This window comes from Dendrobates tinctorius, unplaced genomic scaffold, assembly GCF_039654945.1.
Source record: "Dendrobates tinctorius isolate UK_male_01 unplaced genomic scaffold, ASM3965494v1 ptg000223l, whole genome shotgun sequence".
NCBI classification, from domain to species: domain Eukaryota; kingdom Metazoa; phylum Chordata; class Amphibia; order Anura; family Dendrobatidae; genus Dendrobates; species Dendrobates tinctorius.
In genome coordinates, this window is record NW_027361890.1 from 14,003,700 (window position 1) to 14,017,729 (window position 14,030).

At 42.2% G+C, this 14,030-nt stretch overlaps 1 long non-coding RNA gene across 1 annotated transcript in view; it reads left to right on the top strand.

Annotated features, from left to right (window-relative positions):
- LOC141059004 (uncharacterized) overlaps positions 1-13,612 on the top strand; it is a 62,798-nt gene extending 49,186 nt beyond the window's left edge. Inside the window, exons 2-3 of the long non-coding RNA XR_012222364.1 lie at positions 10,183-10,328; positions 12,499-13,612. This is a non-coding gene — a long non-coding RNA (uncharacterized lncRNA). The remainder of the gene's footprint in view (positions 1-10,182; positions 10,329-12,498) is intronic.
- Positions 13,613-14,030: the final 418 nt, after the last annotated feature.

A 14,030-nucleotide genomic window follows, 5' to 3' on the forward strand; every position in this document is an offset into this window, starting at 1 on the left:
ATAACCCTTTTATTACACTACAATGCATCCTATTTTGCTTCTGAGCGTGCAGCCATCTTAGTTCAGCTGACGTCACCACCCAGCTCACTCCCATTGGCCCTACCCTCCTGTCCGTCAAGGCCATACACCCGCCCTTCCTCCACTTAAGCTCAGCTCGCCTCTGTCTCCACTGACAAGTGGTGTTTACCACGTCCAGGAGGAACAGGCTGCACTGATATTCTCAACTATTAAGGTAACTACCTCGCCATTTATAGCGACACTCACAACTTTGATATACAACATACTTTACCGCTGTCTTATGTCATCCTACATGACGTTTACTTTACACATTATCCTGCGTTACAGCAGCATTCTGACCATTTGATTACTGGTATGTACCATCCTGTAACACCACCTAATTGACCTTATGTATACACTTTAACAGCGCTAATCACTTCTTTTTAGGCATTATCAGTGAATAACATAAAAAGCGCCCTCCTTCAAGCTACTTTCAAACATACTAGCACGGTATGTCTTATCCTTTTCTCCTTCAATCTGAGCACCCAAGATATATTTTTTGGTCTCTGTTGTAGTATTTCTTGGATAATATTGTATATATCCACGACCGAATTGCATTCTATGTGATTTTTGTACATACTTTATTTATTTTTGTTTATTTATTTATTTTTTCACACTGTAGTAACTGATGAAGGTCTATATTGACCGAAACGTTTTACGGTACTACAATAAACTGCCTCACCAAGCATTAAGTTGAGTGCCAGGTTTTCATTTTATCATATATGGTTTGGGAACCTAACTTGGCACCACTACAGTAGTGCACCACTACAGTAGTGCACACGGTGTTTTCTACTAAACGTATCACCGAGGTCCGGCCTGACAGCTCTGAGAATACGTCCGTATTCCTCTGCACGAGAGCCGGAGCCTCCCACCGCTGCTGTTTGGTGAGAGAGTCATTTATTTTAACCTGTCTCCCGGCTGTGTCCTTGGCCAGTGCCAGAGGGGCCTCTGTTGGTACGACCGGCGTCTCCTCCGTGACCAAACATTCCCAGTCCTTCCAGGCCTTTAGCAGGTTTACATGGTATAGCTGTTCGGATTTCCTTTTTCCAGGTTGGTAAACTTTATAGTTCACTTCCCCCATTTTCCCCCACATCTCATAAGGCCCTTGCCACTTGGTCATGAGTTTACTCTCTGGGGTGGGTACTAGTACCAACACCCAGTCCCCTTCTTTAAAGATCCTGACAGTGGCCCTTTTATTATACATACGGCTCTGAGCGGCCTGCGCATCCAACAGATACTCCTTTACTATGGGCCGCATGACCGCAATCCGATCCTGTAATTTTGCCACATATTCGATGACACTCTTATGGGGAATGGGCTCCTGTTTCCACATCTCTTTGGCTACATCCAGCAGTCCCCTCGGGTGCCTGCCATACAGTAGCTCAAATGGGGAGAACCCCGTGGATGCCTGCGGTACCTCGCGGATGGCAAACATGAGATAGGGCAGTAACATGTCCCAATCCCTTCCATCCTTGGCGACCAACTTTTTTAGCATGGCTTTGAGGATCTTATGAAACCTCTCCACCAACCCGTCGGTTTGTGGATGATACACCGATGTACGTAGGTGTTTAATTTGGAGCAACTTGCACAGCTCCTTGGTCACCTTACACATAAAAGGGGTTCCCTGATCTGTCAAGATCTCCTTGGGTAGCCCAAGGCGACAAAACGTGGAAAACAGTTCCTTGGCTATTAATTTAGCCGAGGTGTGGCGGAGTGGTATCCCCTCTGGATACTGGGTAGCGTAGTCTACGACTACCAATATGTGTTGTTGACTCCGGGCGGATTTTACTATCGGCCCTACGAGATCCATCGCAATCCACTCAAAAGGTACCTCTATATTGGGCAGAGGCACCAATGGGCTCCGGTAGTTCGTGGTGGGTGAGGTCAGTTGGCACTCTGGGCACGTCTCACAATACCTTTGGACCTCAGCGTAGAAACCTGGCCAGAAAAACCGCTGCAGTATGCGCTCCTGAGTCTTTTTGGCTCCCAAATGCCCTCCCAGCATGTGAGTGTGAGCCATGTTGTGCACCACCCGGCGGTAGGGCTGGGGCACTACCAGCTGTTCTACCATCTCACCCCTGATTTTATCCACCCTGTACAGTAGCTCCTGTTTGATTACCATCCGTGGGAACTACATCTCCGCACCCGGTTGCTGAGCCACCCCATTTATCTCAATTACTCTTTCCCGAACTTACCAGAGGACAACTCCAGTTCAGGAGTCGGTGAGTTCTCTTCAACTTCTTCTGCCAACACCACTAGGGGATACGTATCGGGGAAACACTCTGTCCCTATATTGGTGACCCCTTATGGCAGGAATCCCTGACCCGGGATCTTCAGGTTCAGCGCCCGGATTACTTTTTACCCTGAGAGGGTTAACCCTGGTCTCCCATAGGGACCAGAACAGGGGAAAGTCTCTTCCTAATACAGTCCCATGCGGAACAGTCTTTACCACTCTCACCACATGTTTTATCTCCCCACATGGGGTGGAGAACATGACCTCCTCAGTCGGGTACTCATGGAGGTCCTCATGTATGCACACTACCCCCACCTTCCATCCATTAGGTCTATCCCCGGCAACCAGGGACCTGTGTATCAGGGTCACCAAACTCCCTGAGTCCAAGAGAGTGCCTGTCTGGTACCCATTGACGAGTACCTCGCACCGCTAAGGTTCGGTACTGGCAGGGTCTGTAGTGGCAGTGCAGACTGGCTGGGCATACATAGATACCCGGCGGGTATACTGGCAGTTCATGGGTTCCGTTGTTAGGGGGCAGTTAGCAATCACATGTCCAGGCTATCGGCATCGCCAACACTTAAGGACTGGGGCCTGAGGGAACCTTGGGGCTACGCTAGGGGACACGGGGCGGTTTACACTCTCCTTCCGAGATATCCCCTCAGTATGGGCACGATTCGTATTGGCCTTGGTGTATGTGAGGCAATGACCGGTGTCATATGTGAGGGTCGCTATGTGTCCCCCAGGATGTGCTCTGAAATGTATTAGATCCGCTGGAGTGCCTTGTGATCACAGCAACGTGTCTGTGACTCGCAGGGCAGAATAAAAGTAAGTTTGAACCTGGTCAAGCTATTTGGACCAAGGAGTTTGCTTAGGAAAACCAGGTAGGGCTTTTATTTTTTAAACGGACTGCAGGAAGGTAGTGGGGTCCGGTCTGTTTCCTCCAGTCCGGGTCTTATGAGTGGCCTATGGCCACAGATTGGAAAAGGGAAAAAAAAACCCTGTTGGGAGGGTTGATTTGGTCAGTGTTGCTCTGGTGAGGAAACATAGCAGGTGATCTGCAGAGCACGCCCTGTGTGAGTTAACACAGGGCCAGCGGAGCCAAAGGTACTGGCAACCCTCACTGCATATGTCGCTCATGGCAACTGCCCTGGACCGGCATTTTGTTTACCCGGCTGCGATCCGGAAGATACAGCATGCTGTGCACTGAGTGAGTTTTTATTGGACATTAAAAACCTTTTTGTTTTGAACTTGCTTGGGTCACTGCCTCATAACTGCACAGCATGGACACCACTGCATTACATATGCCTGCATTCTCCACCATATGTAAAGCAGGCACTCCAGCGGATCTAATATTTTTCAGAGCATATCCTGGGGGACACATAGCGACCCTCGCATATGACACCGATCACTGCCTCACAGAGGCCAGTAGTACCTTTTTAACAACTGCTCCTTTTTTCTGTTGGTTATAGGGCACTTCCTTCACTGTGGTACCCCTTTGTTTATGTTGTTTGACTAATTTGGCTTTTTACAATTTTACCTAATAAAGGTTAAGTTTTAATATCAACCTTGGTACACAGATAATCTATTTTGTGGCTTGTTCTATCCCTGCTTTATATGCTAATTAAGGGATATTATTACTGCAGTCATATATTTATTTTTTGAGGATACTGTATTAAATGGGGGAGGCGGTCCTGTTACTGTGCAGAACAACACTGTCACTGTTTTTCTTCATCTGGTTTAGTTTAGATTTTGGGATAAAATTAAGTAATGTGTTCTGCCAGCGGTGCTCTAGATAACTGTTATTTCCTGCAGAGATGAGCACTGGCTGGAAGACGTGATGGCAGTCTGTGCTGGATTAAAGATGAAAAGCAAAGATGAAGGACTTCACCTAGAGACGTGACTGTTGAGTTAGTGTGTTACCTGTACACTGACACTATACACTGCATACTATATACAGCGGTCCGGTGTATGTCACCGGTGATCACTGTATTACCTGTACACTGACATTGTATATGACATTGTATACAGAGCTCCTTTGTATAATGTCACTAGTGATCACTATATTACCTGTACACTATATACAGAGCTCCTTTGTATAATGTCACTGGTGATCACTATATTACCTGTACACAGATACTGCATACTAAGTACAGATCTCCTGTGTATAATGGCGCTTAAGCTGATATTAGTATTGTGTTTTTTGTTAATGATCAGCATTGTAGTATTCAGTCACTATGTGGCTGTAATAAGTTGTCCGGCTACCAAGTGGCGATATTTGTTCCTTGTATGTGCTATTATTTGGTCACCTTGTGGTGGTAATATGTAGTCTGGTCATGGAGTAGTGGTATTTGTTCCTTGTATGTGGTATTATTCAGTCACACTGGTGGTAATATATTGTCTGGTCATGGTGTGGCAGTATTTGTTCCTTGTATGTGGTATTATAGGTCACTATGTGGTGGTAATATATGGTTTGGTCATGGTGTGGTGGTATTTGTTCCTTGTATGTGATATTATAGGTCACTATGTGCTGGTAATATGGTGTCTGGTCATGGTGCGGTGGTATTTGTCCCCTGTATGTGATATTATTGATCATTTTAAAAATTGAAAAATAAATAAAAATATACCTAAATTGTATTGGATATTTTAACAAATGTTTAATAGGTTAGATTAGAGTAGGGCCCAGCTAAGAGAGTCTACCTTGTTGTGGTGGCGGCTTAAAAAGTCTTTTGGTCAAAACAAAAGCTGCTGAATATATGTGTGACCTGGTGATGGGTACTGTTAATATGTGATTGGTGAGAAGTGGAGTTTTTCCAAGAGAGAGTGGTGGGACTGTGGACAGTTTGAGGGGTGGAAGCAGGGCTGGGGTGGAGCCTGGGCGGAGTCTCAAGGGGGCCCGAAAATTTTGTCAGTATGGGGCCCCAAAATTCCTATTGGCAGCCCTATCTGTGTGCAAATGGGCAATGTTTGCTCCCAGGAAGGTGCGGAGCCGCGACAAAGCAAGAGGAATCTCCATTGTTCTTACAGCATTGTTACACCATTACTAAGCACTAATTTATAAGATTTATCGCCAGTTTTATTCACAAGTAATTTGTGTCAGCAAAATGATCCCAAATCATACACCCTGGGTACTACCAAAATATCCAGGTTATATAAAACAACACCATACTTAACCAAATATTTATCCCAATAGAGTCGCCCACTTTATAATGTCGACTCAATGGGAATGGAAAATGGACACTCCAGCATAACATATTACACAGAGAGAAATGGAGTACGAGTCCAATATCATAAAAAATGACAAGATTTATTTAACATGTAGTACTGACAAATTACATACATATATGACAAAAAGCCTAAAGGTACATGTAAAATACATACACTTTTAAATAGGAATATATTTGAAACATCGATCTTTGCACTTGTCTTCAGGGACTCAATGATTCCTGAGGCGAAGTGATTCAACTTTAATTTTAGGTGCACCCCTGGCCAGGGGTACTGATGCGGCACACCGTTGCCATACGTATTACACACACGGACACGGATATCTCCATTACAGGTTTTTCCAGTACCGGAAATATCAGGATGTGTGAAACCAGTCTAAATCCACATTCTCACGTTCAGTATTTGGTCAGTATTTTACATCAGTATTTGTAAGGCCAAATCAGGAGTGGGTGATAAATACAGAAGTGGTGACATGTTTCTATTAGGCCATGTGCACACGTTCAGTATTTGGTCAGTATTTTACCTCAGTATCTGTAAGCCAGAACCAGGAGTGGGTGATAAATACAGAAGTGGTGACGTGTTTCTATTAGGCCATGTGCACACGTTCAGTATTTGGTCAGTATTTTACCTCAGTATCTGTAAGCCAAAACCAGGAGTGGGTGATAAATACAGAAGTGGTGACGTGTTTCTATTAGGCCATGTGCACACGTTCAGTATTTGGTCAGTATTTTACCTCAGTATCTGTAAGGCAAAACCAGGAGTGGGTGATAAATACAGAAGTGGTGACATGTTTCTATTAGGCCATGTGCACACATTCAGTATTTGGTCAGTATTTTACCTCAGTATCTGTAAGCCAAAACCAGGAGTGGGTGATAAATACAGAAGTGGTGACGTGTTTCTATTATATTTTTCCTCTGATTGTTCCTCTCATGGTTTTACAAATACTGAGGTAACATACTGAACATGTGAACGTGGCCTGATAGTGTGTTTCTGTTACTTCTGACTTCCAGCAGACAGTAGTTGCAGTCATAAGATGGCACCGATAATAGGTGAAGACGGCAGCAGGAAGTATAAGAGCAGGACAGGGACTATAGGTTAGAAGCACCATGCCAGGGCAGCCCCCCCCCAAATAAACACAAAGTGGTGCTTAGAGTGCAGAATCCCAGCATTAAAATCTACATCAAAAATACATACACTGGGAAACCAAAAAAATACAGCAATGACCCAATAATCAGAGCAGATTGTTAAGAACAATATATAGATATATATATTAAAGGCGAAATGTGGAAAAACACAGTGTTTCTGCATTTAGGACCATGGCACAGGGGCAGACAACCTGGATATTTTGTATTACACAGAGAGAAATGGAGTACGAGTCCAATATCATAAAAAATGACAAGATTTATTTAACATGTAGTACTGACAAATTACATACATATATGACAAAAATGAAGGATCAGATAATGTCCGCTGCTTTTAGTCCTACAGATTTCAATAAAAAGTGCTTAGTGCTTATGATGGATATGGGCCATACATTAGGGATAAAGAAGTATGGAGAGATCCTAACAGGTGCGCATCCTGATAAAATCCCACTATCCCATGCAATAGTGCTTACCCATTTTAAACTCCACCAGGACAACAGGCAGCGCCGCCACCGACGCGCGTTACACTTCTTTCTCAAGGTGCCGTGATGTGTTGTGTAAGGGACCGGGTTATACTGTATATCCTGTTAGCAGGTGCTCAATCATGCGGCGCGTGTGTCCGGTATCCTGCCCCGGAAACTGCATCACCACCGGCGACAGCGTGGCGCTGCGCATCAGAAGACGTCACTGTGACGTCACTGAACCGCAAGCGTCACTGGTGTGCCTCAGCAATGCTCCACGGGCACACACCGCAGACATGCGCACTAGAGCCACAATCTAAGCAATACATCTAAGGAGGGGGAAATGGATCCTAAGAGTGGTGACTGTGCAAAATGAATATGTGTATGTACGAATGCTAAAATATTGCATGAACACAATCTGATAACATCTATACCATTATTAATAAATGTGAACATTAGTGATCAATAAAATATTAATCCATTATAATAGACATTTATGTGATTGCACTATCCACTATGTCATTTTTTTATATATATAAAAGAGTGCATGTGAAGTACTTCAAGGAAGTACACACATAATAAAACAAGACATATGTGACATATATATGTGAATAATATGATACACCAACGTGAATATTATGAATATTATTTTTTATCTTTTCTTTTTTGTCTTTTTTTCTTTTTTCCTTATTGACTTACAGTCCCATTCACCCAACTTGATATGATGTTCTTGAGCCAAGGAAATAACACTAAGGGTCCCTCCAGATCTTCCCCACTCAAACGTCCTAGAAATTACGGTGTCCAATTAAAAATAACTGAATAGGGAAACAAACCAATACAATAAACATACATACATACATACATATATGAATAAAAAAACACAAAAAACTGATATCACAACACAAAATTTACAAATATGAGCTAAAACTCATGTGTTTTTTTATTCATATATGTATGTATGTTTATTGTATTGGTTTGTTTCCCTATTCAGTTATCTTTAATTGGACACCGTAATTTCTAGGACGTTTGAGTGGGGAAGATCTGGAGGGACCCTTAGTGTAATTTCCTTGGCTCAAGAACACCATATCAAGTTGGGTGAATGGGAGTATAAGTCAATAAGGAAAAAAGAAAAAAAGACAAAAAAGAAAAGAAGATTATAAATAATATTCAGAATATTCACGTTGGTGTATCATATTATTCACATATATATGTCACATATGTCTTGTTTTATTATGTGTTTACTTCCTTGAAGTACTTCACATGCACTCTTTTATATATATATAAAAAAATGACATAGTGAATAGTGCAATCACATAAATGTCTATTATAATGGATTAATATTTTATTGATCACTAATGTTCACATTTATTAATAATGGTATAGATGTTATCAGATTGTGTTCATGCAATATTTTAGCATTCGTACATACACATGTTCATTTTGCACAGTCACCACTCTTAGGATCCATTTCCCCCTCCTTAGATGTATTGCTTAGATTGTGGCTCTAGTGCGCATGTCTGCGGTGTGTGCCCGTGGAGCATTGCTGAGGTGCACCAGTGACGCTTGCGGTTCAGTGACGTCACAGTGACGTCTTCTGATGCGCGGCGCCACGCTGTCGCCGGTGGTGATGCAGTTTCCGGGGCAGGATACCGGACACACGCGCCGCATGATTGAGCACCTGCTAACAGGATATGTAACCCAGTCCCTTACACAACACATCACGGCACCTTGAGAAAGAGGCGAAACGCGCGTCGGTGGCGGCGCTGCCTGTTGCCCTGGTGGAGTTTAATATGGGTAAGCACTATTGCATGGGATAGTGGGATTTTATCAGGATGCGCACCTGTTAGGATCTCTCCATACTTCTTTATCCCTAATGTATGGCCCATATCCATCATATGCACTAAGCACTTTATATTGAAATCTGTAGGACTAAAAGCAGCGGACATTATCTGATCCTTCATTTTTGTCATATATGTATGTAATTTGTCAGTACTACATGTTAAATAAATAAATCTTGTCATTTTTTATGATATTGGACTCGTACTCCATTTCTCTCTGTGTAATATGTTATGCTGGAGTGTCCGTTTTCCATTCCCATTGAGTCGACATTATAAAGTGGGCGACTCTATTGGGATATATATTTGGTTCCGTATGGTGTTGTTTTATATGCTTGCTATCTGTGTTTTCACAGTTACCAATAAGGAACATATGGATTTCCGTGAACGCGAGAAAGCGTGGCAGACTGAACTTGATAAAGTTTTTAATGAAGGATCTGGTATCAATACGGATTGTAAACTTGGTGACACTAGTACATTGATTATGAAATATAAAGAGCTACTCAACAAACGTACACAGTTATGGTGTAATAAGGCATTCATGGATAAATACCTGATCTGTGGCCTCATACCTAGAGGCTTACGGATACAGGTGTTTCCATCTTTCAATATCAATGACAGTGATTTTGTTAATCAATGGGAGGATGCTGCTTCCACATGTTCAAGGAAATATATTGATTTACTGTCTAAATATAATGAAAAACAACTGAATGAATTGGATGTAGAAATCGGATCTATACAGGATGAGGTGAATAAAAATCTTACTGGTGAGATGGTAGCCAAGGTGAAATCTGAGGTGGAGACATCTTTAAAAAAATGGGAGACGGAGATTGTTCAGAGAAAAACTAAAAAATATCAGCGTGATCTTACTGATCGACAACAAGATCGGATGTATAAATGGCGTGCCCGCCAAACGAATAGTAATAATAAAAATCCCATAAGAGGAAGGTCCACCTCATTTTCATCGGTATCATCACTGGAAGAATCCATGAACGCTTCAGATGGTGTACGGCCTTTGTGGGATAGGAGGGATCATGTGAGAGATGGACATTGGAAGAATGGAAAAACCAACAAAAGAAAAATGGTTAATTCGCCAAAGGGTGATAAAAAAGCTCGTACAAATACATTAGAGGTAATTAACCTCTCTTCACATGCGCTCTCTGATCTTCACAAAAGTGTATTACAACTTGGTTTATCCTTCTCTCCAGTAAATAATTTTGATTATTTTACAGCGGTAAAGGATCTCCATCTGTTTTCCCGAAAGATCATCCTTAGAAAATTACATTCACGCCCTTTGTCAGATCAAAGTCTATCGGTCTCAGAAGCTGAGGCAATACGCACTCTGGAAGAATTGGAGAGTGAATCTAACAGAGATTTGGTAAGTGGATCTTTGCCCCCTATTGCAGCCAGATGCACCACGTTTCCCCCATTTTCACTATGTCCCCAAGTTGAGATATTTACAAGGTTGGTGACTGAAGACCTTAAAACTATCACTAATTATAAAAAAAGTGATAATTTGACTCCACAACAAAGAGAGGCCCTATGTGAGATTGGAAGTTGGGATGACATAGTTATTAAATCGGCTGACAAGGGGGGAAACGTGGTGCTTTGGCCTGTAGATAAATATGAAAAAGAGGCCTTTAGACAATTGAGAAATAAAGAAAATTATTCTCAGCTGCCAAATAATCCTGTTAAGATCTTTCAGAATGAATTACATAATATTCTTGAAATGGCATATGAAAGAGGCATTATAACAAAAAAAGTTTTGCAAGGCCTGTTGGTTCATACCCCGGTGGTTCCCACTTTTTATCTTCTCCCCAAGGTCCACAAGGATCCTGTGTTTCCTCCTGGACGTCCTATTGTGTCTGGCATGGGGGGGCTATGCGACCCAGCCTGCAAATTTATTGAATACTATTTACCTCCACAGGTTGAGACGCTGCCCTCCTATGTCAGAGACACGAATGATGTCCTTAGGAGATTGGATGGTCTGTTTGTGGATGCGGATATGATTTTGGTGACCACAGATGTCGAATCGCTGTACACCAGTATTCGTCATGTGGATGGACTGAGGGCTTCCAGATTTTTCCTGGAAACAAGTAATTTAGATCCGGATATGCGTGAGTTGGTCTTGGAGCTGTTGGAGTTCGTTCTTACCCACAATTTTTTTACTTTTAAGGATAGATACTTTTTACAGAGACAGGGCACCGCAATGGGAGCGGCTTGTGCGCCATCTTCCGCTAGTCTATTTTTGGGTTATTGGGAGAGGGAGATTTTCTTGGATGGCGCACAGGCCGCTCCCCAGATTGCAGGATGGTTCAGATATATTGATGATGCTTTATTCATCTGGCAAGGCCCTGTCTCTGAATTACATGACTTTGTGGGTGTTCTGAACCAGAACAGCTTCAACATCCATCTCACGTATGTCTTTCACCATCGTCAAATTACATTTCTTGATGTTATGTTAAAAGTACAGGATGATGGTTTTATTCATACTGACTTATATAGAAAGGAGACTTCTGTGAATGCCCTTTTGCACGCATCCTCGTCACATCCGCATTCCACGATCAGGTCCATTCCAGTCGGACAATTTCTGCGTGCCAGGAGGATTTGCTCAACTGAAGCCTTATTTGAGACACAAGCGGTGGACCTTGGGGAAAGATTTGTCCAAAGAGGATATAGTGGGAAATGTATTAGGAGAGGTTACTGGCGGGCCAAAAAGTCTTCTAGGGCTGATCTCTTGGGAAACAGGTGGAAAAAATCCACACCCAAAACGGATGGAGAAGTAAGATATATATCAACGTACAATCATAAATGGGACCTGATGAGATCCATTTTGAATCGACATTGGGCGGTTCTGAGGACTGATCCAATTCTACGTGAGTGCCTTTCTGAACGTCCCCTTATGACTGCGCGGAGGTGTAACACCCTTAAGAATATGTTAGTTAGAAGTCATTATACCACTAAAAGTACAGACTTCTTTCAGGCTGGCACACCCATAAATAGATTTTTTCCATGTGGTGGGTGCCTAGCATGTAAGAATCTTAGGAGATCATCATCATTCACTTCATCGGATGGCCGTCGAGAATTTAAAATTAGAGGTTATATCACATGTAATACCACATATGTGGTTTATTATGCAGTTTGCCCGTGTGGGCTAATATATGTTGGACTAACTACACGCGAACTACGTGTCCGCATAAGAGAACATGTGAGAGATATAATGTCCGCCCGTGAAGTGGAGGATATTAATGTTCTCAAACCCATTCCTAGACACTTTCGGTTGAAACACAAATGTGATCCGAATGGGCTACAAGCGTGGGGTATTGACAGGATCCGTGCGGGAATAAGAGGGGGTGACATGAAACGTGCGTTAGCTCAAAGGGAATGCCAGTGGATTACGGTTCTGGATACCATTACACCGGCTGGACTCAATGAGCAGTTGAGTTTTAGCTCATATTTGTAAATTTTGTGTTGTGATATGAGTTTTTTGTGTTTTTATTCATATATGTATACGTATGTTTATTGTATTGGTTTGTTTCCCTATTCAGTTATCTTTAATTGGACACCGTAATTTCTAGGACGTTTGAGTGGGGAAGATCTGGAGGGACCCTTGGTGTTATATCCTGGCTCAAGAACATCATATCAAGTTGGGTGAATGGGAGTATAAGTCAATAAGGAAAAAAGAAAAAAAGACAAAAAAGAAAAGAAGATAAAAAATAATATTCATAATATTCACGTTGGTGTATCATATTATTCACATATATATGTCACATATGTCTTGTTTTATTATGTGTGTACTTCCATGAAGTACTTCACATGCACTCTTTTATATATATAAAAAATGACATAGTGGATAGTGCAATCACATAAATGTCTATTATAATGGATTAATATTTTATTGATCACTAATGTTCACATTTATTAATAATGGTATAGATGTTATCAGATTGTGTTCATGCAATATTTTAGCATTCGTACATACACATATTCATTTTGCACAGTCACCACTCTTAGGATCCATTTCCCCCTCCTTAGATGTATTGCTTAGATTGTGGCTCTAGTGCGCATGTCTGCGGTGTGTGCCCGTGGAGCATTGCTGAGGCGCACCAGTGACGCTTGCGGTTCAGTGACTTCACAGTGACGTCTTCTGATGCGCGGCGCCACGCTGTCGCCGGTGGTGATGCAGTTTCCGGGGCAGGATACTGGACACACGTGCCGCATGATTGAGCACCTGCTAACAGGATATATAACCCGGTCCCTTACACAACACATCACGGCACCTTGAGAAAGAGGCGAAATGCGCGTCGGTGGCAGCGCTGCCTGTTGTCCTGGTGGAGTTTAATATGGGTAAGCACTATTGCATGGGATAGTGGGATTTTATCAGGATGCGCACCTGTTTGGATCTCTCCATACTTCTTTATCCCTAATGTATGGCCCATATCCATCATAATAATAATAATAATAATAAATTTTATTTTTATAGCGCCGACATATTCCGCAGCACTTTACATTTCAGAGGGGATTTGTACAGACAATAGACATTACAGCATAACAATAATCACATACAGTAGATTATAACAAATAACAAGAGCAGTGAGGGCCCTGCTCGCAAGCTTACAGTCATAAGCACTAAGCACTTTATATTGAAATCTGTAGGACTAAAAGCAGCGGACATTATCTGATCCTTCATTTTTGTCATATATGTATGTAATTTGTCAGTACTACATGTTAAATAAATCTTGTCATTTTTTATGATATTGGACTCGTACTCCATTTCTCTCTGTGTAATACAAAATATCCAGGTTGTCTGCCCCTGTGCCATGGTCCTAAATGCAGAAACACTGTGTTTTTCCACATTTCGCCTTTAATATATATATCTATATATTGTTCTTAACAATCTGCTCCGATTATTGGGTCATTGCTGTATTTTTTTGGTTTCCCAGTGTATGTATTTTTGATGTAGATTTTAATGCTGGGATTCTGCACTCTAAGCACCACTTTGTGTTTATTTGGGGGGGGGGCTGCCCTGGCATGGTGCTTCTAACCTATAGTCCCTGTCCTGCTCTTATACTTCCTGCTG